The sequence below is a fragment of the Ixodes scapularis genome, unplaced genomic scaffold (assembly GCF_016920785.2).
Source record: "Ixodes scapularis isolate PalLabHiFi unplaced genomic scaffold, ASM1692078v2 PGA_scaffold6__148_contigs__length_123643588, whole genome shotgun sequence".
NCBI lineage: Eukaryota > Metazoa > Arthropoda > Arachnida > Ixodida > Ixodidae > Ixodes > Ixodes scapularis.
The window spans coordinates 98274326-98283377 of record NW_024609881.1 but is presented as its reverse complement, the minus strand read 5'-3'; positions in this window follow the sequence as shown (position 1 = coordinate 98283377).

Here is a 9052-nt window from a genome sequence, read left to right as displayed (position 1 = left end):
GAAGTGCGATCGGAAAGCGAGTTAATCAGATAATGGATTTTAGATCGCAGCTTGTAGGCACCCGTTTCCAAGTTAAGCGGTGTCGGCGTCAAGATCGGTGTGACCGCCACACTAAATTTAGCGAGAAATTAAATTGGTACGTATGTGACGTGACGTCAATTTTCCCACTAAATCTAGCAGTGAAACTAATTTTGTTCATGTTTCCCCGCTAAATTAAGCGGGTAAACACGAACCGTTAGCTTACTGAAAATGCAAGACGCTACTTCGTCGTCTCAAATCCTTTTCCATTCGAACGGCCGCGAAGCCGTTGCGCCCGGAGTACAATACGCAGCATCTTTCAAAAACCGTTCGCGCAGCATCGCATCCGTTCTTTTGCGAGCGTCGGCGATTCATCCTGTGTTGAAAGTCGGAAGATATGCTGTCCGTGGTGTCCTTTTTACGTAACTCTTTCGTAAAGAAATGTGAAATTTAAAAAAAGCGAATCTAACAGTGTACACATAATTTTCAATTTATTTGTGGACATCGTGCACAAAACAATAGTCGCGTTTATTAGTTTATTTAAAATTATAATGTGGGTTACACAGCAAAAAACATAGTATCTTCAAACTCGCATGTTTTGGGTCACTTTCGAGCTGGACAGCTTCTTTGGAAGTTCAAAAGCTGGACTTCATAGAGCTGTATGTTCACATGATATTCACAGCAGGGTAGACGCTACGCGTGTTTTAGGCCAATCGTGTCTCCGGTTAGGGTCACGTCACTACAGTCTAGAAGCTGGTGATAAAGCAGGACATGGCACCTGCCAGGAGCCCAAGGCCACACATAGCATTCACTACACTGTCAACCTTCGGTACAAGTGACAAATCCCCTCATTGTGGCCCCACAAGATAAGCCTTTTGTTCGTACACTCCCGTTTTGGTCTTTCTCTTCTTTGCTCTCTCTCCCTAAGCTGAAAGCGTGGTAGAGGGCAGGGCCGTACCCACAAAAAAATTTCGGGGGGGGGGGGGGGGGGGGTGTTTCGGGGACAACGGCGGCCATTTTGAAAATGTCTATTGTATTATTTGCGCCTATGAATCATATGCATCTGTGGCATATAATGGAGAGTTATAGCAAGCCGGAGAACCGGTCCCGGTTTGGTACCCGGTAGCCGACCGGCGCCACTGCGCGTGCGCAGAGGTGGAGATTAAAATTGGCTGGCTGCAAGTACACCGACCGTACGCAGAAAAAAATTTCGGGGGGGGGGGGGGGGGGTCAGAACCCCCTGATGGGACGTACGTGCAAGACATGGATACCGTTTTTTTTTTTTTTTGGTTCTTGAAGATTTGCTTTAAAAGAAGCTATGAAAGCTACACTTATGCGGTTTATGCGAGTGAGTTATACGCCAAGGGGGACATTATGTAGTTTGCTAATCTTCGCGATAAGTAGGCTAATTAATTAAAATTCATTAATTAACTTTCACTTAGTGAAAATAAACATATGATTTCAATTAGAAACTTGCTGAGCGTCGTCGAGAACCCCTAAACCCGTAAATTTCAGAAAGATATTGAGCGCGTGTGAAGCGCAGTAGTGCGCCGAAGTTACCACTCGTGGACCAGGTACAATTAAGGCTGGGGATAAGAGACGGAGAAATTGCGAGGCCGCCTTAACGACACCGCTAGCCTTTCTGAAAATGACTGATATAGGGATTTTGGTCGACGCTCAGCAAGTTTCTTATTGGAGCGATATGTCTGTTTTCACTAATTGAAAAGTTAAGTAGTGAATTTCAAATAATTAACCGACTTATCGCAAAGATTAGCCATCCACATAATGTCCCTCTGGGGGTATAACTCACTCGCAAAAACCGCATAAGCGTAGCTTTCCATGGCATTTTTTTAAAAACAAATCTGCAAGAATAAGCAAAAAAAAAAACACCCTGTTTATGAAGGTTGGCCTATTTGATTGGGGCATATCTGCCCTGATATGCAAGTCAGATATACACCTATTTGGCAGACCCAGATATGAATATATAAAAAACTGGGCAGATCTGGCTAGATAAGGCTTATATAAACTGATGTGCTTGATATGGCCAGATATGCCCAATTTTTTATATAACCATATTTGTTTTAATATAAGTCCAGATCTGCAATTTTCGTAAGGGTAGTCTCTTCCTCCCTTGCGTAATCTCGCATATGTTTCTGGAACATTCAGCGTAGAACGTTCGGCGCGTCGAACATTCATACCTCAATCGTACGACAAGGTTCTTGAACTTACGAGAAAACTAAATTTAAAGAATAAATGAAAGATGCGTCGCTCCCAGGACTCGAACCGGTGGCCTCCGCACGATAGCCATACACGGTAGCCACTCGGCCACGCACGCGCTCATTCGGCTACGCGCGTGGCATTATCGCATGCTGAAAACACAGCTGCTGGAGTTGTTTGGACGAACGGAACAGCATTAAGACTTCCTAAACTACTTCGAGGCTACCTGGTTCGGACGACCCCATAAGGATCCCGGAATCGCAAGAGACATGTATACAAGCGGCGGGCGGAAGTCAGCCTTCCAAGAACGAGCAACAGCGTAGGAAGCTGTCACTGGGTATTCCAAAGTTATAGCGGTGTATTACATCCTACAGTATTAAAGCTGCTAGATGGGCTTCTCTCCGAGCAAGTCCGTACGAACGTGATGGCGATCCAGCTCGACGTGGGTCATGACTCATGAGCCACCGTTGTACCTGAAGAAAAAGTGCGATCGTTCAAACAAGCGTCTATGCCAGGTCCTGGAGGACTACAGCAATCAAGACCCATACAGCTTTCTCAAGGCGTGCTCGTGTTATTTTTATAACGATTGCTAATTGGTGGCATTCTTACCGAATTGTGTGCTATGAAGAGTTTATTAGCCTGAATTGATGTTCTGTGCAGGTGTGTTAAGTTAGTGTTTATATAAGTGGGTACCTGTAAAATAAACATTTCAATACTTTTTTTTTTAAATTTCTGGTGAACTTAGTTTTGGCAGGAAGTTTTCCGGAAGGGTTTCACGTGACATCGATTCCCGGTATTGTGGTTCTTTGTGGTTTGAAGCTTTACGAATAAGTAAATCGGACTATTAGAGCACCACTTTGGAACAACCACTCCAAGTAGGGTTCCAAGAATGAGAGGGGATATATAAAGAGGGAAATTAATGACTCTGAGCGGAATGGACTAACTTGCGTTGAAATCCAATATGGAGCCGTCTGTGGTCACTGCGATGCAAAATCCAAGCTGACGTTAGTTTAAATAAAAGGCGTCTTATTGGAGTGCAATATGGGCCTGTATCAGATATCAAAGAGTTGCCACTGGTGAAATGTGCCTGTTTTGCATGAACGTGATTAGGTTCGGATGCAGGTATTTCCAGAGAGGGGGGTGGGTTGTCAGCATATCACATGTGAGAGAAAACATATGCCCCCCGCCCTTTCCCCACCTTAAAAATTTACACATGTGATAATCAAAAGCGCAGTCTGGAAATCCGGAACCCCATCTGAATTAGCCACTGAACGTGACGCAGGAACGTAGCCAGTATTTTATTTCGGGGAAGGGGGGGGGGGGGGGGGGGGGGGAGTGCGGTCCCCAGCTGAAAGCGCTGCAAAGACCAGGAGTCCTGACCCTGAGCTTCAACATTTAATAGGACTGCGCAGCATTGGCAGCGCAGCTCACCGCAGCCTGTTCCCTTCTGCCCAATGAAGACCGACCTATTACGATGATTGGCATACGGCGAAGGCTATGGTCCCAGTTGGCCAATGAGCGCCTCGTAGGGTGACTCGCGGCTTACTCCATCTCCATGTAGTGGATGACAGGGAGGCCAGGACAAGCTCCTGTCGCAAAGCTCTCCACTCTCTCCACCTTAGCAGAGTGAAGGCTGTAAAGGAGGCGAGATTTTTCTTGCATCCTCTCCAGCGTTTTTACTGCGAAAGTGTAAAGGGTGGGCGGCTTCGCCGGAAAAGCTTGTCCCGCTTAGTTGCGCGCAGTGCTGCCCAAGCCACGGGCCAGGAAAAGAGGAAAGCCGCTTTTTCGAGTATTTTTAGTGAGACAAATCTTCGAAGGGGGCAAAAGGGACGTCTGGGGCACGCAAAAGATGGCCCGGGTAAGAGGGGAGTTTTTCCTTCCCTTCTTCTTCAAGCGCTTAGGTGACACTCTCGCCCGTGTACCTTTGATAAGGGTTGTCACGTGATTCACATCCCTCGCTCTGATTGGCTCGTGGTGGTTGAAGGGTTCGCTCTTTGTCAAGCTTTGGTGAAACGAGGGCTGACGTTAGGTTACACAATAAAAAAAAGAAACGCGGAAACCAAAGTGTTTGCGTTAGTTTTGGAAGGTGGAGGACATGTACACCTCCGTTTCCGTAGCAGCGAACAACTGTTGTTTCGAGGTTTATTTTTTGCACGCGTGTGGAAAGATAACCTAAATAAGGGAAAGTTCCGAACGGGGCAAAACACGATGAATGCTAAATTAGAAAGAAAGAAAGCAGAACAGGAGCATTATGTTTTATTTATTTATTTATTTTAAATACCATATCACGGCCAAGACGGACATACAGAGGGAAGTTACAGGCACGAGGACTTTTTTTTTATTTCTGATAAAACATGTTTTGGATAAACAAACAACACGATCGTCAGTTCCTCCCTGAGGCCTATCATCAAGGACGTCTCTCGTCTTTTCCAAAACCTTATGGAGTTTCCTGCGTACATATGACGTCAGTGGCGAGTGATGGCCTTGTCGCCTGATGTCATGACTGAGAGCTTCTACATTCGTGGAGAGCATCTAAAAGCTTGTCCTACGTCATAATAGCCTAAACCTGTACGATGAATACGTGGATAATTATGAGCAGGTATCTACAGTACAATCTGTGCATAATAAAAACCTTTTCATCAGTCTGTTTTTTTTCTCAATTTATCGGAAGCTAAAAAAAATAAGAAAAAAAAACTGCCCTCGTAACGAAAAAAAATTTGCCTTTTTGAAATAAGAATCGGAGAAACAGAAAAAAATGACACGCACATCACACAGAGCCTCAAGCACAGCTACGGTTTATTTGCCAGCCACACAGGTATGCTAAGTCGAAATTGAAAGTTTAAAAAAATAATGGCCGAACGATCTTCCGGGTTGGTACAGTACTGAAAGATGCGATTCGTACAGGCAAATGATGATCGCAATATTACGTTTGTTTGAACGGAGTTCTCTGATCGCGCCAACTGGGTGAACCTATAGCCTTAAGCAAACAGTGCGAGCGAAGCCTCCTGGGCGTAGCCGTGGCGGAGATGACTGACGTGTGCTTACCTCCACTCCCTCCCTCTCGTTCTCGCTTTTCGTTCTCAAGGAACGACAGTTTATTAGACGCCATTCTGTTGGACGTTATTCGCAGTGCATCCTCATGATTGGCTCTTACTTATTGTCTTCCATGAACAAAGCTCCCAATTGTGTGGATCGGATGTTCGGCATGCATCCGCGTGCATTTCACGCAGCTAGGGAAGCCAAAGCTATGTGTACGGCCCCCAAACTTCATCACAAAATCACTTCATCCCATGACACTTCATCCCAGACATTTCGTAGCAAAGTCGATTCGTCCCAAGGTGTTTTATCCCCCGACAGTTTATCTCATGAATATTTTATACCACCACATTCCACTCCGGAATAGTTCATGCAGTATCCACTGATTTTCAGATGCCTTTGATGGGCCACTCACTTCAGTGGATGTCACTTCATCGCAGGACACTTTATCCCAGACACTTTGCGCCAAAGTCGTTTTGTCTCAAGAAGTCTCAGCCCGAGACGCTTCATACCAAGCACATTCTATACCTTGATATTTCATACTAGAAAGCCTCCTGCCTTGAATATAAAGTTATGAAATCGGCTTTTCGCGTGCGGAGCGCGCATATGCGCTTGGTCCTTGCCAAGGCCTTCCTGCACACGGCATTGAGAATCCATCAGTCGAACAGCACAGCTGCAGCCCGACTGATTGATTGTCATTGAGTTGTTTATAGAACATGGCTGCCTTTTGGGCCTCTCATCCAGGTTTGCCGAAGCTCTGCTTCGAAGGCTACATCTACACGAAGCATTAAAGCGATGACCAGAAGACATGTAGATGCAAGAAATTCCGAGAGAGTTGCCGGGGACGCGCTGTAATAGCTGGTGAGACCACGACTTTGACGAAAGGCCACACATGCCATCTACCGAGTCCCAAAAATGACGCTGCGGCACGTTTACGAGATGAACACTTTGTCCAAGCGTTCCAACGACAGCCCCCGGAACGTTGTAGCCGCCTGCCTTTAAGGGGCAAGACCGTCGACTATTGCGAAGCTCCTCAAGCTATCATAACTAGAAAGGACAGTGAAAAAAGTCCAACTCAATACACACGGCGCTGTTCAAATTTCTCACAGAATCGAAAACGTAGGTATATCAAAACACCTGCGCTTGACAAGAATACTGTCTTCTGAAGGATTTCTGAAGAGTTTATTACCCTGAATTTGTGTTCTCTAAAGGTATGTTAAGTTTTAGCATTTATGTGTGCGGAACTGCAAAATAAACATTTCAAATTTTGTTATTTCTGGTGAATGTTTTCTTCGCACGATGCTTTTCGGAAGGGTTTCAAGTCACAACAATTCCCGGGATTGTGGTCCTTCTTGGTTTGAGGATCTTAAATATGTAAATCAGACTATATCGGCACCCCTTGAAGCAGCAGTCCAAATCGGGTTCGGAGAACGAGAAGGGTATATATAGAAGGAAGGTAATGACTCCAGACGGATTATTTTGACTTTCGCTAAAGTTCAATACGAAGCCGTCTGTGGTCACTGCGATGCAAAATTCAAAAGGACGTTAATTTATGTAAAAGGGCTTATTATCGTGGTTTAATCTGGTTCCGTATTGGATAGCACGAAGTTACATCTAGTGAAATATGCTTGTTTTGCACGAATGTTACCAGGAGCGAATGCAGGTATTTCTAAAGAGGGGAGGCGGGGGGGGGGGGGGGGGTCACCATATCATATGTTTGAGAAAACATAGGCCGCCCCTTCTCCCTAGCCTAGAAGTTTACAGTTGCTGAAATTAAAAGTTGGGTCAGGACGTCCGAACCCCCCCTCTGGATCCGCCACTGAACGTGGCGCGGGCACGAAGCCAGAATTTTATTTCGGAGGGGGAGAGGGGGGCGGTAGGAGTGGATGGGCGGAAGAGGGGGGACGCTCATGGGAAAACGCTATAGATTGGGAAGGTGGGAGAGGAAATCTCAGCAAAACCAAGGATTTCGGGTGGGGTCGGACCTCCCCCATTGGCTACGCGCCTTATGTGACAGCTATGGTGGTCCGCAACGAATAGTCTGGAAGATCTCTCCTTGCACAAGCTCAGCAAGTCGTGGGTGCACCGAATTCATGTGGTTCGAAATGTCTAGGTATTAGATGCCGCTGGCATAGAACGTCTTGTAAGAAATGTCTTGGGATGAAATGTCTTTGGTATGAAGAATCTAGGATTAACTGCCCTTGAATGAAGTGAGGCAGAGCCAATCCAAAGTATGAAGCTTCGTGGCATGTGATGACCATGGGATGAAACATCCGGGAATAAAACAATTTTGGTTTGAAGTGTCGGTGTCAAGTGGGAAAGAGCCCATCCAAAGTATGAACCATTCTGGCATGTAATGTCCATAGGACGAAACGCATTGAAATGAAACACTTTGGGGTCAAACGTCCTCAAATGAAACGATCTTGGGCTAAAGTGTCTGGGATGAAGAGTCTTAAAATAAAGCGTCTTGGGATAAAGTGAGCTCACCCCATTGGTATCCGTGCGCTCGCGGACCTTGAGCACCGATTACTGCTGCGATCGCGGTGATCCCTTCCTCTGAAATGCCAGAAAACGTTGCCAAGCATCGTTGCTCTGGGCATCGTTGCTCTGCGCAACGACACGACGACGACCCGTACGTGTCCCAGGTAAAAAAGGCCCTCGATATTTTACGTTTGTCGTGCAAGTAGTGTCAAATGCGCCAGTTGACGAGGCCCGTTTCTTGAACAACCCTTGGAAGCAAATGGCGACGCAGCGCTGAAACAAGCGGACCTTGCAGGGCCCTTTGAAGCGAATAGTGGTGAAGCACTCGTTCATGAGATTTCGACCACCAATTTGTACCCGAAATATCGGTTCAGTATCCCTTTAAATAGCTATCCCTCCTTTCCACTTCTGTACACCACTTCTTCGAAAACCAGGTTTTTCAAAAAAGAATTCTCAGCAGCAAGCGTGTGGTTTCAGTATTTTGACAGTTCCTGTGGACAAATTTTGTTATACTTTCAAGGCGCGTAGATATAAAGCTTTGCACCTCGCAGTATACTACTAACCGTACACACACACAAATTTCAATTAAATTCTTTAGTTGTAGACAAATGGGAAAGCACAATTAAGTTGACGACATGTGCAGAATGGTGTGCAAATCAAAGTGGACGAACTTCGGCATATGTTGAGCTGCAATATTCATTATTGACTACCTTTACGCGGCCGTGTTAATTGGGTATTAGACGTGCAGTGGTCCTGCTCTATATCTGCATTTTTTTTATTTTTTGCATGCTTGTCGTTGACTAGCGTTAGGGGCCCGAAGACCTGTCAAGCTGCGCGCTGCAGCTTTCTTCCTTGAGGCTCCATCACGATCAATGAAATAGTTATTATTATTATTATTATTATTATTATTATACTTCAATTTACACCTATTTCTCCCCTCTTTTACTTGTCCAGCTGGGTGTGATGGACGAAATTCGACATAGAACGTGAGAACGAGGCAAAACGGCATAGGGTATCCATTTTGACTGAAACCTTTGAGGACCCTAAATAAAGCACTCCAGGGTGACTAAGCTTTTTTATTTTCAGAACACTCCTTCGGATGCAATGTATGCTTCTGTGAGTAACACAAACTAAGACACTCAAAAACATTTTTTTTAAAAATAACAGTGTTCTTGTTGTTTCTTTACAAAAGGCATATTTGTGTTCACTTCCTTACAGATGGTTCTGTGTATACACGTTTGCAAGCATGGACCCTGGGCGCCGCCAACCTGCCTGCTGGGCTGCACATTAGACGCACCAT